Below are 18,415 nucleotides of genomic sequence, written 5' to 3'. Positions count from 1 at the left end.
ATCTTGTACTCTTTTTCCTCTACTCTATTTTTATTACCTTTTCTCCCATTTAATATTTTCTCTCATGTTTTTCTCTTCCTTTTCTTTTTACCTTGACGTTTCTGTGTCCAGTGATCTTAAAATAATCCCAACATAATATCTGACAAAAGCTTTTTTGCATATATATCAAGTGGAGCACTATTGCGACAGCAGTAATGCTCCACTTGTGAAAGTAAAATCTGTTAGGCTCTCTTTGGCATTGAGACATCAATTCTTAATGCTACACTGCCAGACAGGACCCTTTAAAAACAACAGAAACCAAGTGAATATGTGCAACTCTACCCAATATAAAAATATAAATTTCAACCACTAGTCATGAAAAACTAAACTGCTAGAAAGTAATGTGGAGGTGGGAATAACACTTTTCTGTAACCTTTCTTCAGAAAACTGAAATTAATCACTCTGTCACCCTTTTTCAAGTATTGTGGGGAGTGGTGGATTAGTGGTTAGAGCAGTGCGTTTGCACCCTGAGAAGGTTGAAAGTACCCAGATTGATCCCCTCAGGCTGCTACCATGGGTCCCTGAGCAAGACCATTACCCCCAGATTGCTCCCTGCCCTGGGCGCTGTAATGTAAAACTCACTGTTCCCTAAAGGATGGGTTAAATACAGAAACCAAATTTTGTTGGAATGTGCAATTGCAATGACAAAAAAATGCAATATTCTTCTTTTCATGGTTTGGCTGGAATGTAAAAGCAGTTTTAATGACTGAGCTGGAACAGCCTTCCCCTATAGTTTACTTCACTGAGATCAGCCATAGTGTCTCCTATACAATGTCTCAGCATCACTTCTTGCTATTTCCCACACTTTTAAGACTTGACTGTTAAGGCAAGGCAAGGCAAGGCAAATTTATATAGCACAATTCAGTACAAAGACAATGCAAAGTGCTTTACATGATTAAAATATAGGAAAATAAAACAGAATAAAAGCAAGTAGGAATAAAATGTAGAAACAAAATAGAACATTAAAAACAGCTGGACTAAAAAAGTTGAACTAATAATGTTTCAGTAGAACAGTTTAATTAGAACAGTCAAAGGCAATCCTAAACAAATGTGTTTTTAATCCTGATTTAAAAGAACTCAGGCTTTCCGCACTTTTACAGTTTTCTGGAAGTTTGTTCCAGATAAGTGGAGCATAGGAACTAAATGCTGCTTCTCCGTGTTTAGTTCTGGTTCTGGGTATGCAGAGTAGGCTGGAGCCAGAAGACCTGAGTGGTCTGGAGGGTTTATACGCTGATAACAAGTCTGTGATGCATTTAGGTGCTAAGCCATTCAGGGATTTATAGACTAACAGAAGTATTTTAAAGTCTATTCTCTGAGATACAGGGAGCCAGTGTAAGGACATTAGAACTGGGGTGATGTGCTCTACTTTCTTAGTATTAGTGAGGACGCGGGCAGCAGCGTTCTGGATCAGCTGCAGCTGTCTGATCCACTTTTTAGGCAGACCTGTGAAAACACCATAGCAGTAATCAATTTGCCAAAAAATTAACGCATGGATTAGTTTTTCCAGATCCTTCTGAGACATTAGTCCTTTAATCCTGGAAATGTTCTTCAGGTGATAGAAAGCCGACCTTGTAATTGTCTTTAGGTGGTTTTGGAGGTTCAGGTCTGAGTCCATCACTACACCCAGGTTTCGGGCCAGATTAGTGGTTTTTAGCTGAAGCGACTGAAGCTGTGTGCAAACTTTTGATCTCTCCTCTATTGGTCCAAATATTATTACTTCTGTTTTGTTTTTATTCAATTGAAGAAAATTTTGACACATCCATGCATTGATTTCTTCTAGGCATTTACTCAGTGCCTGAACTGGTTCATTGCCACCTGGTGACATGATGATGTAAAGCTGTCTGTCGTCTGCATAGCTATGGTAGCTGATGTTGTTATTTTTTATTATCTGAGCAAGAGGGAGCATGTAGATATTGAAGAGGAGGGGACCCAGAATGGACCCTTGGGGAACCCCACATGTGATTTTTGTCATCTTTGATGTACAGTTACCTACTGATACAAAAGATTCCCTGTTCTTTAAGTAGGATTTAAACCAGTTGAGGTAAAGACAACCTCAGAGGGGCTTGATGTATTGTTCAACTGTTTTTTTGTGCAGTGCGTTTATTTGACTGTGTAACGTAAACAAGTTAGCAAAATATATGTCTGAACATTTTTTCTGAGACTAAAGGAGCAACCACCACAGTAAGTTTGATGTGCCGAATCTGATGTAATACAAATCAAGACTGCAGGAAGTTATGAATATTATTTTTGTTGTACAAAACAGATACCCAGAGTGTTTTCTTACGCATTGAATCAAGGTTTCTACAGTTTTCACTGAGACAAATTTATGACTTTTTAAATATGTTACAATTTAAATTTAAGTTCTGCAAGGATTATAAAAACAGGCCTAAATAACTAGCTCCCACTCAGTCCTGAGATTTTCTCTTTTATATTTATATTCTAAACTTCATTGCTTACTTTTAAGCTACTAACTAGAACAAGGAAGTAATATAAAATAAATATAACTTTGGAAATTTAAATTGGTGCTTTTTAGCCAAGACAAGTGATTCCTATAATGTATGTTACCCAACTTCCAAAATGGTTACTAACAACAAGTCAGTCCTCCTTACATATTTGCTTCACCAAAATGTAGCAGCTAACAGATGATAAAGTAAAAAGATTGCTCTGATTTTAACTATCCAAGTACCCACATTGAAGCCAGGAAGTCAGTGTTGAGAGCAGCATCCTTAAGGCTAAATATCTGGGTATAAATTATTTTTTGACTCAAGTTTAGCTGTATCATGGGGTTTGTGTTTTTTTTCAATACATGATAAGACTTCCTCAGCTAGAATTATACATCACAGCATCATTTCATGTCGGTACATTTCTGAAAGAAAGTGGATGGAAGAAGAAGTAAATGATTGTATAAATAAGCACATCTTGAGGATTGTACAATCCAGAGTCAAATTTGTTGTACATACCTGGCAAATAAAGCTGATTCTAATGAACAAATATGGACAGAAACTTGACTTTTGACCAAGCTTTCCCATGCTCTGAAATTCGTTTTTGAAGGACAAAAAACAAAACAGTTAAATTTGCCCATAGGCAGAGAAACCTGCTCTTCCCCAGAATAGGGTGTGGGTTTTAAGTAACGAGGGTAGTGGTGGGGGAGGCAGCGCCTCCGGGTTATTGGGATGGGCTCAGGTTGGCTACCATCCCATGGATGTGAAAGTACATACCTGAAAGTACATTTGTTGTACATACCTGGCAAATAAAGCTGATTCTGATGAACAAGTATGGATTTGACACATAACATTGCTCTAACTTGACTTTTGACCTAGCGTGAGAAATCTGTCCATATTTGAGACATTTTAAAATGCCTAAATATGATATGATTAAATATTAAGACACTTTATAACCCTCTTTAATGACTTAATCTATATGAAACTATGTTTAATCCAAGAAAAATGGCATGTCCAGTTCACCTACTACATAAGCGACAAGTTAAATTAAAACGCTAAGTATTGCAGGACTCCAAATACACAGGAAGGAGCTTTAATTTGTGAGATTATAATTGGCCAATTTGGCTCAGATCAATAATCTAGTGCTTTTTTCTTTTCATTAAATACATCAAAACTAAACATTCTTATGATTTTTGATTTCCAAACACAAAAAACAACATTTACTTTGATGCATTTTATTTGAATTTAAGAAACATAAGAAGGTGTAACATGGTTTTGTTTTGTAGGATTCCAAACAACATCTTGTCTTGCATAACCAAACAAGACAACGCAGAGTTGAGAGATTTATTTTGGTCACCTGTTACAGCGGAGTGAAGCAAAAACCGCTTACATAAGGATGTAAAATACCACACTAAGTCAACACTCTGGCGGTTTTGTGCTGGCAGGCATCCGCTTAAGTAGTCCAACCCAGCGCCGCTTAACAACGAACACCTGCCACAGCACGCCTCCCCGCTCATCAAGGCCACCTGTGAGGGGAGAGGGAGGAAAAGGATTGCACCCTGATCGGAAACCCTGACACAACCCCCCTCCCCCTCAACGGTCGCCACCCGGCGGCCCAGAGGAGGAGGGACGAGAGGACCAGAAGTTGGAGATGAGGGAAGGATCGGGGATGGATGATCCAGGCACCCAGGTCCGGTCCTCGGGACCGCAGCCTTCCAAGTCGACGAGGTACTGCCAGCCACGACCTTGACGACAGGAGTCCACGATCCGTCGGACCGGGGAACCCGGGCGCCTGTCACGATCCGTGGAAGGAGGAGGAGGTTCGGTGGGGGGCATAAGGGGCTGGAGCGAACAGGCTTGAGCTGGGAGACATGGAAGGTCGGGTGAATACGGGAACCTGGGGACAGACGAAGGCGGACGGCAGAGCGGCTAACGATGGAGTCGATGACATAGGGAGGACCAGTTTCCGGGAAGTGGATCTGTGAGGGAGGTCCTTAAAGGAAAGCCTGACCCGCTGACCGGGATGGTAATGGGGGGCTGGTACACGTCGCCGGTCAGCAAATCGGTGAATCTACTCCGTAGAGCAGCGGAGGGAGTGAATGGTCTGGTCCCAAATCTGCTTGCATCGGCAAATGTGGTGGGCTACAGACGTGACCGTGATCTGTTTCTCGTCTGCGGGAAAAAGCGGGGGCTTTTCCCCGGATTGGTAGAAGTGAGGCAGCAAAGCGAGGACTTAAGCTCCTGATTCAGGCGCTCTGTCTGCCCGTTAGACTGCGGGTGATAACCAGAGGTGAGAGCGCACTTTGCGCCGAGAGCAGTGGAGAACTCCTTCCAGACGCGGGAGGTGAACTGGGGGCCGCGGATCTCTTGGGGGATGCCATGGAGATGAAACACATGTCGAACCAGAAGTTGAGCGGTTTGAAAGACTGATGGGAGCTTTCATAGGGGAATCAGGTGACAGGCCTTAGAAAAAGGATCTACAATTGTCAGGATGGTGGTCATACCTCGGGAGGAGGGAAGACTTGTGACGAAGTCTAAGGCAATGTGTGACCAGGGGCGCTGAGGAAGGGGGAGTGGCTGGAGAAGGCCTGCAGGGGGCCGGTTTGAGGATTTATTTTGGGCGCAAGTGGAGCAGGCGAGGACGTACTCGCAAACATCTTTGTACAGGGACAGCCACCAGAAACGTCAGGTGATCAAGGTGGAGGTTCTTCTCGAGCCGGAGTGAGCAAAGTGGAACCAATGTAGTACTTGGGGATGAACGGAGCTGGGAACATAGGTCTTGCCAAGGGGTCCGTTTCCGGGGTCAGGTTCAGACCGTGCAGCCTGGGAGATGAGGTCTTCGATTTCCCAATGAAGGGAACCGACTGTGCAGGAGGGAGGGAGGATGGGTGCAGGTTCCTTGGGGAACTCCTCGGGAGAATACATGCGAGAGAGGGCGTCAGGTTTGATGTTCTTAGTACCGGGGCGATAGAAAACTGAGAGGTTAAAACGTGAGAAGAATAGGAACCAACGGGCTTGTCTCGAGTTCAGGCGTTTTGCGGCTTGCAGATAGGCCAGGTTCTTATGGTCGGTCCAGATCTGGACAGGTTGTTCGGTTCCCTCCAATGCGTCCATTCTTCTAAGGCTAATTTTATGGCCAGCAGCTCTCTGTCGCCAACATCATAATTGCGTTCAGCAGGGGTTAAACGTCGGGAAAAATAGGCTCAAGGGTGTAGCTTTTGGTCAGTATTAGAGCGTTGAGAGAGAACAGCTCCTACACCGGAGTCCGAGGTATCAATCTCCAGAGAGAACTGTTTGGATGGGTCTGGATGCACGGGAATGTGGAGGCAGGCGCAGACGGACGGACGTGGGACTAATGACTCTTTCTATTTCATAGAAAGAGTCATTACATTTCAATTGTAATGTAATCTTTTGCCGCTATCTTGGCCAGGACTAAGCAGTTAATAACAAATGCAATTGTTCCTCCGCAGGAACAGTATCCTCTTTTGGCTCCCATTGACTATGCAGACGACCAGGAAGAAGAAGACAATTGTAACATAGAAACTTTATTTATCGATCAGGTGCAAACTCACAACCCCTCCGAGTGTACGTGATGACATTTGTAATGGTATTTTTTATCTGACATTATACACCATAAACGGGGGGGAAATGTTTGGATTAATGTTTATACTTCATTAACCGATTTATCTTGTTATGATGTAGTAATGTAAGCTTCTGATATAATCATATTACTCACATGATAGCTTAATCATGTCTGTGCAAAGAAACAGAAGACACTCGCTTCAGCAAACAAGAAGACTCAGCTACAAGATTATGTGCTAACTGAATGTGATTGCTTAGCTGTGTATCTCTGTTGACAACTAAGGCTGGAAACTATCTTGCTTTCCCCACCCTTCAGTACAGCCTCAGTCATGTAACTAGGGAAACGCTCCAAACTTAATAAAATCGAGAGGAGAACGCTGAGAACGGCAGAGTAGTTTGGAGATTGTAACTGTGCGGTCTCTGCTACTCTCCTCACGAGTATAACCAAACTAAATGTCTTTGTGCCTTCTTTTTCCCTTTGTTGTATGATGTTGTTTTAGGTGCTTAGACCTGACACTAGCTCAGGCTCCTTCCCCACCAGAGAGGTGACATTCCACATCCCAAGAGCCAGCTTCTGCAGCAGAGGATTGGAACGCCAAGGTCCCGCCCTCGACTGCCACCCGTTGTACAATGCACCCGACCCCTTTGGCCCCTCCGACAGCTGGTGAGCCCATTGGAAGGGCTCCATGGGCAAAAGCCCGGCCACCAGGCGCTTGCCAACGTGCCCCACCTCCCGTGTCCGGGCAAGGGAGCACGACGTCCGTACTGATCTTAAGAGGGTTTTGGGCTGCCCTTTTTCTGGTCCCTTACCTAGGACCTGTCTGCCTTGGGTGACCCTACAAGGGGCATAAAGCTGATGACAGCATAGCTCCTAGGGTCATTGGAACACTCAAACCCCTCTACCACGGTAAAGTGGCAGCCCAGGGAGGGGGCATTTATTTATTTCTGTATATATTTCTTTATTCTGAATATATAACATATGAAGAGCATTGAACCACACAGAAAAGCATATTGAAGTGCCAATAATATTTAATTTCCCATTTTTTCACAATGTTATACAGTTATGGGTAACTGCAGACATTCTGCATGTCACAGCTTTCTGCTTTATCTCACACTGAAGAATAATCATTAATAGGAAAATAGAGAAGAAAGCAGAGCTTTCAAACCAGGTCAAAACATTTACTGAATTCAGCAAGTTTACCAACAAATTTCATGTACTCGGCAAAATCAACAACACCATCGCCATCCTCATCCATCTCCTTGAAATGCTCAGTCACTTCGGCCTTAGTCCTCTGTTGGATGAAATAATTGTTTTCATTACTGAGCAAATTGAAAGAAATATGACCCTATACTGCAAAGTGCATACTTTTTTTTTTAACTTACCGTTATTAGAAATCCAGGACACTCAGTTTTAAGGAGTCTAGCAACCTCCCGCTTGGAAATGGTGGTTTTCTTTCCATCTCTTTGAGCGTACTTATGAAAGATTTTCTTCAGAGTCTTGATTGCATCATCAATCCCAGACATGGTGGCTGAAAAAGGAGATTATTGAGGGATTTAGCTCATTCTTTCCCCCTGATGGAACACAGACCCAAAGACTATCACATTATCTATATGTGGTTTTCATTCATTCGCAATCCAAATCTAGTTCTAGCAGAAATGGTCAAGGATTTTAATGTTATGGTATAAGCAAGGACTCAAATGCATGACCTTTTGGTTAGAAAACTTTCTTAACCAGATGAGCAATACAGCGGCACACTTGTTGAAGTGCAACTAATTTACAGGTTTCTACTGTTAAATGTGTTGCAGTGTGGTTTTATTAAAACTCCAATAAAAAGGTCCTGTTTGCTTGTTTAAGTTTGTCTTTCTTTTCAAATTTACCACTTTTTTCTGAAACAGTTTTTATCCATACATAATGACACTGCCTATCACAACTGAAAACGAGATGAAAATGAGAGGTTTTCTTTGAGGTTAGATTTGGGCTTAACTTTGCCTTATTTAAAGATTTTATTTGTTGTCCTTAACAAATGTTAGTTGTTTCCCTGAGATACATGCAGCTTTTTAGCTAAAGATCTTGGGGCATCATAAACTGTAATAAACAGCCCTGACAGGGTTAGTTTTGACTGTGTCCTCCAATGAATTTGCATATAACGTTAGTCTTTTTTCAGGCTGCACATACTGTAATATAATAAAACTCAGCCCACTAAAGAGTAATAAATATTAGTAAGTAAGTAAGTCAACTTTATTTATATAACACCATCCACAGATAAAAATCACAAAGTGCGTTACAGAGTGTAATAAATACCAAATAGAAATGTCACAAGAGCAGCTTACTAGGATAACATCAAAACTATGTATGTTTAAGTAAACGTTTGTCTAAATAAAAGTTTCTGCTGCTGCTTTTTAAAGGATTCGACAGAGTCGGCCACACTAAGGTCAGGCATTCCACAGTCTGGGGGTTACAGCTGGGAAGGACAGGTCCCCTCGACTTTTAAACTGGGTCTTGGGCGCCTTCAGAAGGTTTTGGCCCGAGGACAGGAGAGCGCAGCATCAAGAATAAGAGATTAAAATGTCTGAGATGTATTGGGGGGCCTGTCTATTAAAAGCTCTAAAAGTCAAAACTAAAATTTTAAAATCAATTCTAATTTTGACAGGTAGCCAATGTAAAGAGGATAAAACCGGTGTACTCCTGAGCCATTATAAACTGTAACAAGGGTAAACAAGTTGTTAAAGATAACACATTTTTTCCAAAAAAATATATTTTTTTCTAGAATCTTGAAGCATTTTCTATTCTTACCAGTTTTTTTGGAGATGTTGTCAAGCTTGTGGAGAAGAGATGGATGTGATAGAAGGGCACAGATGCAGCCCTTTTAAAGCAGACTTTGACACGCCTTATCTCCAAGTACAGTACTCCCTCCAACCCCCCACCTACTAATAGAAACGAGTCTGAGCATTAAAATCTGCACACTATATACACTGAAGTAATCTTTGCTGAAACAAACATTACACAATCATGTAGAAGACATTTAGTGGAGTTACAGCAATATGTGTACAGTTTGAGTTAGCTTTTTTTCCTACCCATATATCTAAATTCTGACTCGTTTCATGAAACCAGCCAGAATGACTCTGCTTTGAAAGGGAGATTTTTCCCTTGCGAAGAGGCAGAAGTAGAACAATTGTCATGGACAATTTGACCTAACAATAGGTGAGGAAGGGAACAGCTACAGTTTGGTCCGAGCTTCATCACCACAGCCTGGGAAAGGAAGAGCAGATGACATGGGACAGAGACAATGAACAAGAAAACATGGCAGTAAAAGCACGTGTGAGTGTTTACCTGGTAAACTTGGTCTGTTGCAAAGTTTATACGAACTCTAACAGAGAGCGTAGCCTTAACTGGCATGGCTATTCTCAAGTCCATGTCTGAAACGCTGTTATAGTTCTAGACCGTTGAAAAAAAAAAGAGATGGAAATTGTCACAAACAATAGGAGCAGAATATATGTGTAGCAACATAAGTTTTGACTTCTTTTTTATCTTTTTACCTCATCTGATTCAGACAGGAACACTGTGAAAGTAAAGAATAATTGCTTTGAAAAACAGCTCTGACATTTGTTTTTGAAGGACAAAAAAACCCGTTAAATTTGCCCTTAGGGGCTTTGGTGTTGGAAGATGAGAAACCTGCTCTTCCCCAGAATAGGGTGTGAGTCTGAAGTATGGAGGGTAGGGGGTGGGGGAGGCAGCGCCTCCGGGTTAATAGGATGGGCTCAGGTTGGCAACCATCCCATCTCCGGGTGAATGGGATCCTGGGTCGTCGGGCTGAGGCTGTAGGTCGGATATGTTGGGTTTGGGGTGTCTCCCCCCCCCCCCCCCCCCCCCCCAGCCTGATGATGGGGATCACTTCCCGGCTCTGGGGTCTGGATATCCCTCTGGGGTGCCGGTCCCTGGATCTGGGAGTATAGAAAGTGTGTGGTGAGTGCAAATGTGTGAACAGCGTTCCTTTTTATTTTTTCATGTGTTGTTAATAGGGTTGGGAATTGATAAGATTTTCACCATTCCAATTCTCTTATTGATTCTGTGAAACAATTCGATTCCTTATCGATTCTCTTAAACCAACCTCTTAAACAAAGATAGACATGGTATTAAGCATTTAAATTTAAAGTAATACTAATTTAACAGGGATGGATCGAGTCTGTGAAATGCTGGCCAAGTGTTCCGTACGGCAACATATACAGCTACCTTATCAACACGCCAGGCCAGTACACACGAGAGAGCATGAAAGCCATGAAATCACTTGACGGCTACAATTATTTTATATCGGGACATGTTCAGACATGTTTGTGTAACATACGAAAGCGGAGTCGGACACAGACAGCGCCACAGCAAAGAGGAAGACCCGCCACCGGTAGGTTAAAAAAAACATTGTTCACAAAGGATTATTTTGGTGTTTTTGTCTTATTAATCCTTTTCACAGACTCATGCCAGAGGGTTTGCCTACATTGTACATGTACATATATTATTACGAAACAAACTTTTACGTCTTAAGTATATATCCTATTTTTTTATTTATATAATTATTTAAGTAGAACAATGACTAGTCCAAAATTAAGTTGTATTTACCGGAGATGAAGTGTAGACTGCAAATTCTGTCGTGGTATGATGGCTCCCACAGTCGATTGGGATTGTCTGCCTGCATCCTTTTCATTGAAATTATCCATTTCTTTCGTCTTTCTTCATCCTTCGGTAAACGAAAGAAACGTAGATCCGAAGACTTGGAATGCCTTTGTGTGCAACCGGGAGCACAGCAAGTCGTAGGCATTGTTTAAATTCCAAAAATAAACTAACTAAAAGTATGCTCTAATTCACCCGTTTTGTCATGGTGGTAGGTGAGAACAGTACTGTTTTAGCCTACCAGCGGGACACGGATGTAGCGCGGATGTAGCTCATGACGTCACGCGTGAATTGGTCTATGGGGCGCCATTTTTTGTTTTGCTTTTCTAGACTTACGCCTGGTCACATCGTACTTGCTTACTGAATGCCGTGTGCGTAACTTGCGTAAAAAACGTGACGTAAGTCGTGCTGCCCAGAGACCTCGGCTCTGGTGCTGCCTGGAATCGATAAGAGAATTGTTAAGCGAGCTGCCAAACGGTGCCATGGAATTAGAACACATGGACCCGGTTCTGAACAGGAACCGGTTTTCAATACCAATCCCTAGTTGTTAAGAGTGTTTGCATGTGGGAGCACTAGGGTGGAAATGTGTACCTGGTCTTCTGTTTGTCTTTTTTGGGTTTTGGACTGCCCCCTCTCCTGTCCTGCTCCCCTTTTTTGGCTGGTGCCTTGACCCGCTGGTGCGTTGGTGGTCCTCTGTGTCCAGGTCTGGGTGTGTGCTGACTCACTCCTGGTGGCTGCATCACGGTGCCTGGCTCTGTCGGCGCCCCACGGGGGGGCATATTCACACAGACATAGTCACTTTGATACAGAAAACCCCTATCATTAGCTTTGGCTGTCACTAAATACACCTTGAATTAGATAATACTGCATATTTTTCAGTGATGTTATCAAGGCATTAGTTGTTTGTACCTGTAATACTTTATTGGTTGGTTTTTGCTGTTGTTTTTATATATCTCTCTGCAGGTGTAGAAACAGACTCCGAGGATGTTATCTTGTACTCTTTTTCCTCTACTCTATTTTTATTACCTTTTCTCCCATTTAATATTTTCTCTCATGTTTTTCTCTTCCTTTTCTTTTTACCTTGACGTTTCTGTGTCCAGTGATCTTAAAATAATCCCAACATAATATCTGACAAAAGCTTTTTTGCATATATATCAAGTGGAGCACTATTGCGACAGCAGTAATGCTCCACTTGTGAAAGTAAAATCTGTTAGGCTCTCTTTGGCATTGAGACATCAATTCTTAATGCTACACTGCCAGACAGGACCCTTTAAAAACAACAGAAACCAAGTGAATATGTGCAACTCTACCCAATATAAAAATATAAATTTCAACCACTAGTCATGAAAAACTAAACTGCTAGAAAGTAATGTGGAGGTGGGAATAACACTTTTCTGTAACCTTTCTTCAGAAAACTGAAATTAATCACTCTGTCACCCTTTTTCAAGTATTGTGGGGATTGGTGGATTAGTGGTTAGAGCAGTGCGTTTGCAAAAAAAAGAGCGAGATGGAAATTGTCACAAACAATAGGAGCAGAATATATGTGTAGCAACATAAGTTTTGACTTCTTTTTTATCTTTTTACCTCATCTGATTCAGACAGGAACACTGTGAAAGTAAAGAATAATTGCTTTGAAAAACAGCTCTGACATTTGTTTTTGAAGGACAAAAAAACCCGTTAAATTTGCCCTTAGGGGCTTTGGTGTTGGAAGATGAGAAACCTGCTCTTCCCCAGAATAGGGTGTGAGTCTGAAGTATGGAGGGTAGGGGGTGGGGGAGGCAGCGCCTCCGGGTTAATAGGATGGGCTCAGGTTGGCAACCATCCCATCTCCGGGTGAATGGGATCCTGGGTCGTCGGGCTGAGGCTGTAGTATGAACCGGGTAGGTCGGATATGTTGGGTTTGGGGTGTCTCCCCCCCCCCCCCCCCCCAGCCTGATGATGGGGATCACTTCCCGGCTCTGGGGTCTGGATATCCCTCTGGGGTGCCGGTCCCTGGATCTGGGAGTATAGAAAGTGTGTGGTGAGTGCAAATGTGTGAACAGCGTTCCTTTTTATTTTTTCATGTGTTGTTAATAGGGTTGGGAATTGATAAGATTTTCACCATTCCAATTCTCTTATTGATTCTGTGAAACAATTCGATTCCTTATCGATTCTCTTAAACCAACCTCTTAAACAAAGATAGACATGGTATTAAGCATTTAAATTTAAAGTAATACTAATTTAACAGGGATGGATCGAGTCTGTGAAATGCTGGCCAAGTGTTCCGTACGGCAACATATACAGCTACCTTATCAACACGCCAGGCCAGTACACACGAGAGAGCATGAAAGCCATGAAATCACTTGACGGCTACAATTATTTTATATCGGGACATGTTCAGACATGTTTGTGTAACATACGAAAGCGGAGTCGGACACAGACAGCGCCACAGCAAAGAGGAAGACCCGCCACCGGTAGGTTAAAAAAAACATTGTTCACAAAGGATTATTTTGGTGTTTTTGTCTTATTAATCCTTTTCACAGACTCATGCCAGAGGGTTTGCCTACATTGTACATGTACATATATTATTACGAAACAAACTTTTACGTCTTAAGTATATATCCTATTTTTTTATTTATATAATTATTTAAGTAGAACAATGACTAGTCCAAAATTAAGTTGTATTTACCGGAGATGAAGTGTAGACTGCAAATTCTGTCGTGGTATGATGGCTCCCACAGTCGATTGGGATTGTCTGCCTGCATCCTTTTCATTGAAATTATCCATTTCTTTCGTCTTTCTTCATCCTTCGGTAAACGAAAGAAACGTAGATCCGAAGACTTGGAATGCCTTTGTGTGCAACCGGGAGCACAGCAAGTCGTAGGCATTGTTTAAATTCCAAAAATAAACTAACTAAAAGTATGCTCTAATTCACCCGTTTTGTCATGGTGGTAGGTGAGAACAGTACTGTTTTAGCCTACCAGCGGGACACGGATGTAGCGCGGATGTAGCTCATGATGTCACGCGTGAATTGGTCTATGGGGCGCCATTTTTTGTTTTGCTTTTTTAGACTTACGCCTGGTCACATCGTACTTGCTTACTGAATGCCGTGTGCGTAACTTGCGTAAAAAACGTGACGTAAGTCGTGCTGCCCAGAGCCCTCGGCTCTGGTGCTGCCTGGAATCGATAAGAGAATTGTTAAGCGAGCTGCCAAACGGTGCCATGGAATTAGAACACATGGACCCGGTTCTGAACAGGAACCGGTTTTCAATACCAATCCCTAGTTGTTAAGAGTGTTTGCATGTGGGAGCACTAGGGTGGAAATGTGTACCTGGTCTTCTGTTTGTCTTTTTTGGGTTTTGGACTGCCCCCTCTCCTGTCCTGCTCCCCTTTTTTGGCTGGTGCCTTGACCCGCTGGTGCGTTGGTGGTCCTCTGTGTCCAGGTCTGGGTGTGTGCTGACTCACTCCTGGTGGCTGCATCTTGGTGCCTGGGCTCCATGGCTCTGTCGGCGCCCCACGGGGGGGCATATTCATACAGACATAGTCACTTTGATACAGAAAACCCCTATCATTAGCTTTGGCTGTCACTAAATACACCTTGAATTAGATAATACTGCATATTTTTCAGTGATGTTATCAAGGCATTAGTTGTTTGTACCTGTAATACTTTATTGGTTGGTTTTTGCTGTTGTTTTTATATATCTCTCTGCAGGTGTAGAAACAGACTCCGAGGATGTTATCTTGTACTCTTTTTCCTCTACTCTATTTTTATTACCTTTTCTCCCATTTAATATTTTCTCTCATGTTTTTCTCTTCCTTTTCTTTTTACCTTGACGTTTCTGTGTCCAGTGATCTTAAAATAATCCCAACATAATATCTGACAAAAGCTTTTTTGCATATATATCAAGTGGAGCACTATTGCGACAGCAGTAATGCTCCACTTGTGAAAGTAAAATCTGTTAGGCTCTCTTTGGCATTGAGACATCAATTCTTAATGCTACACTGCCAGACAGGACCCTTTAAAAACAACAGAAACCAAGTGAATATGTGCAACTCTACCCAATATAAAAATATAAATTTCAACCACTAGTCATGAAAAACTAAACTGCTAGAAAGTAATGTGGAGGTGGGAATAACACTTTTCTGTAACCTTTCTTCAGAAAACTGAAATTAATCACTCTGTCACCCTTTTTCCAGTATTGTGGGGAGTGGTGTATTAGTGGTTAGAGCAGTGCGTTTGCAAAAAAAAGAGCGAGATGGAAATTGTCACAAACAATAGGAGCAGAATATATGTGTAGCAACATAAGTTTTGACTTCTTTTTTATCTTTTTACCTCATCTGATTCAGACAGGAACACTGTGAAAGTAAAGAATAATTGCTTTGAAAAACAGCTCTGACATTTGTTTTTGAAGGACAAAAAAAACCGTTAAATTTGCCCTTAGGGGCTTTGGTGTTGGAAGATGAGAAACCTGCTCTTCCCCAGAATAGGGTGTGAGTCTGAAGTATGGAGGGTAGGGGGTGGGGGAGGCAGCGCCTCCGGGTTAATAGGATGGGCTCAGGTTGGCAACCATCCCATCTCCGGGTGAATGGGATCCTGGGTCGTCGGGCTGAGGCTGTAGTATGAACCGGGTAGGTCGGATATGTTGGGTTTGGGGTGTCTCCCTACCCCCAGCCTCATGATGGGGATCACTTCCCGGCTCTGGGGTCTGGATATCCCTCTGGGGTGCCGGTCCCTGGATCTGGGAGTATAGAAAGTGTGTGGTGAGTGCAAATGTGTGAACAGCGTTCCTTTTTATTTTTTCATGTGTTGTTAATAGGGTTGGGAATTGATAAGATTTTCACCATTCCAATTCTCTTATTGATTCTGTGAAACAATTCGATTCCTTATCGATTCTCTTAAACCAACCTCTTAAACAAAGATAGACATGGTATTAAGCGTTTAAATTTAAAGTAATACTAATTTAACAGGGATGGATCGAGTCTGTGAAATGCTGGCCAAGTGTTCCGTACGGCAACATATACAGCTACCTTTTCAACACGCCAGGCCAGTACACACGAGAGAGCATGAAAGCCATGAAATCACTTGACGGCTACAATTATTTTATATCGGGACATGTTCAGACATGTTTGTGTAACATACGAAAGCGGAGTCGGACACAGACAGCGCCACAGCAAAGAGGAAGACCCGCCACCGGTAGGTTAAAAAAAAACATTGTTCACAAAGGATTATTTTGGTGTTTTTGTCTTATTAATCCTTTTCACAGACTCATGCCAGAGGGTTTGCCTACATTGTACATGTACATATATTATTACGAAACAAACTTTTACGTCTTAAGTATATATCCTATTTTTTTATTTATATAATTATGTAAGTAGAACAATAACTAGTCCAAAATTAAGTTGTATTTACCGGAGATGAAGTGTAGACTGCAAATTCTGTCGTGGTATGATGGCTCCCACAGTCGATTGGGATTGTCTGCCTGCATCCTTTTCATTGAAATTATCCATTTCTTTCGTCTTTCTTCATCCTTCGGTAAACGAAAGAAACGTAGATCCGAAGACTTGGAATGCCTTTGTGTGCAACCGGGAGCACAGCAAGTCGTAGGCATTGTTTAAATTCCAAAAATAAACTAACTAAAAGTATGCTCTAATTCACCCGTTTTGTCATGGTGGTAGGTGAGAACAGTACTGTTTTAGCCTACCAGCGGGACACGGATGTAGCGCGGATGTAGCTCATGATGTCACGCGTGAATTGGTCTATGGGGCGCCATTTTTTGTTTTGCTTTTCTAGACTTACGCCTGGTCACATCGTACTTGCTTACTGAATGCCGTGTGCGTAACTTGCGTAAAAAACGTGACGTAAGTCGTGCTGCCCAGAGACCTCGGCTCTGGTGCTGCCTGGAATCGATAAGAGAATTGTTAAGCGAGCTGCCAAACGGTGCCATGGAATTAGAACACATGGACCCGGTTCTGAACAGGAACCGGTTTTCAATACCAATCCCTAGTTGTTAAGAGTGTTTGCATGTGGGAGCACTAGGGTGGAAATGTGTACCTGGTCTTCTGTTTGTCTTTTTTGGGTTTTGGACTGCCCCCTCTCCTGTCCTGCTCCCCTTTTTTGGCTGGTGCCTTGACCCGCTGGTGCGTTGGTGGTCCTCTGTGTCCAGGTCTGGGTGTGTGCTGACTCACTCCTGGTGGCTGCATCTTGGTGCCTGGGCTCCATGGCTCTGTCGGCGCCCCACGGGGGGGCATATTCATACAGACATAGTCACTTTGATACAGAAAACCCCTATCATTAGCTTTGGCTGTCACTAAATACACCTTGAATTAGATAATACTGCATATTTTTCAGTGATGTTATCAAGGCATTAGTTGTTTGTACCTGTAATACTTTATTGGTTGGTTTTTGCTGTTGTTTTTATATATCTCTCTGCAGGTGTAGAAACAGACTCCGAGGATGTTATCTTGTACTCTTTTTCCTCTACTCTATTTTTATTACCTTTTCTCCCATTTAATATTTTCTCTCATGTTTTTCTCTTCCTTTTCTTTTTACCTTGACGTTTCTGTGTCCAGTGATCTTAAAATAATCCCAACATAATATCTGACAAAAGCTTTTTTGCATATATATCAAGTGGAGCACTATTGCGACAGCAGTAATGCTCCACTTGTGAAAGTAAAATCTGTTAGGCTCTCTTTGGCATTGAGACATCAATTCTTAATGCTACACTGCCAGACAGGACCCTTTAAAAACAACAGAAACCAAGTGAATATGTGCAACTCTACCCAATATAAAAATATAAATTTCAACCACTAGTCATGAAAAACTAAACTGCTAGAAAGTAATGTGGAGGTGGGAATAACACTTTTCTGTAACCTTTCTTCAGAAAACTGAAATTAATCACTCTGTCACCCTTTTTCCAGTATTGTGGGGAGTGGTGTATTAGTGGTTAGAGCAGTGCGTTTGCAAAAAAAAGAGCGAGATGGAAATTGTCACAAACAATAGGAGCAGAATATATGTGTAGCAACATAAGTTTTGACTTCTTTTTTATCTTTTTACCTCATCTGATTCAGACAGGAACACTGTGAAAGTAAAGAATAATTGCTTTGAAAAACAGCTCTGACATTTGTTTTTGAAGGACAAAAAAACCCGTTAAATTTGCCCTTAGGGGCTTTGGTGTTGGAAGATGAGAAACCTGCTCTTCCCCAGAATAGGGTGTGAGTCTTAAGTATGGAGGGTAGGGGGTGGGGGAGGCAGCGCCTCCGGGTTAATAGGATGGGCTCAGGTTGGCAACCATCCCATCTCCGGGTGAATGGGATCCTGGGTCGTCGGGCTGAGGCTGTAGTATGAACCGGGTAGGTCGGATATGTTGGGTTTGGGGTGTCTCCCTACCCCCAGCCTGATGATGGGGATCACTTCCCGGCTCTGGGGTCTGGATATCCCTCTGGGGTGCCGGTCCCTGGATCTGGGAGTATAGAAAGTGTGTGGTGAGTGCAAATGTGTGAACAGCGTTCCTTTTTATTTTTTCATGTGTTGTTAATAGGGTTGGGAATTGATAAGATTTTCACCATTACAATTCTCTTATTGATTCTGTGCAACAATTCGATTCCTTATCGATTCTCTTAAACCAACCTCTTAAACAAAGATAGACATGGTATTAAGCATTTAAATTTAAAGTAATACTAATTTAACAGGGATGGATCGAGTCTGTGAAAT

The 18,415-nt window shown here is 42.2% G+C and overlaps 2 long non-coding RNA genes across 2 annotated transcripts; both read right to left on the bottom strand.

Annotated features, from left to right (window-relative positions):
- Positions 1-7,073: 7,073 nt before the first annotated feature.
- Positions 7,074-8,887, bottom strand: LOC118557837. The gene is made up of 3 exons (XR_004928061.1): positions 8,857-8,887; positions 7,446-7,591; positions 7,074-7,354 (listed from the first exon to the last, which is right to left on the bottom strand). It is a non-coding gene; the product is annotated as an uncharacterized LOC118557837 (long non-coding RNA).
- A 61-nt stretch (positions 8,888-8,948) lies between these two features.
- LOC118557835 lies at positions 8,949-9,689 on the bottom strand. Its single transcript, XR_004928060.1, has 3 exons — positions 9,600-9,689; positions 9,394-9,498; positions 8,949-8,990 (listed from the first exon to the last, which is right to left on the bottom strand). It is a non-coding gene; the product is annotated as an uncharacterized LOC118557835 (long non-coding RNA).
- Between the last annotated feature and the right edge of the window lie 8,726 nt (positions 9,690-18,415).

The sequence above is a fragment of the Fundulus heteroclitus genome, chromosome 3, assembly GCF_011125445.2.
Source record: "Fundulus heteroclitus isolate FHET01 chromosome 3, MU-UCD_Fhet_4.1, whole genome shotgun sequence".
Lineage (NCBI taxonomy): Eukaryota > Metazoa > Chordata > Actinopteri > Cyprinodontiformes > Fundulidae > Fundulus > Fundulus heteroclitus.
Note: the sequence above shows the minus strand (reverse complement) of the source record. Positions and strands in the feature narration are given on the sequence as shown.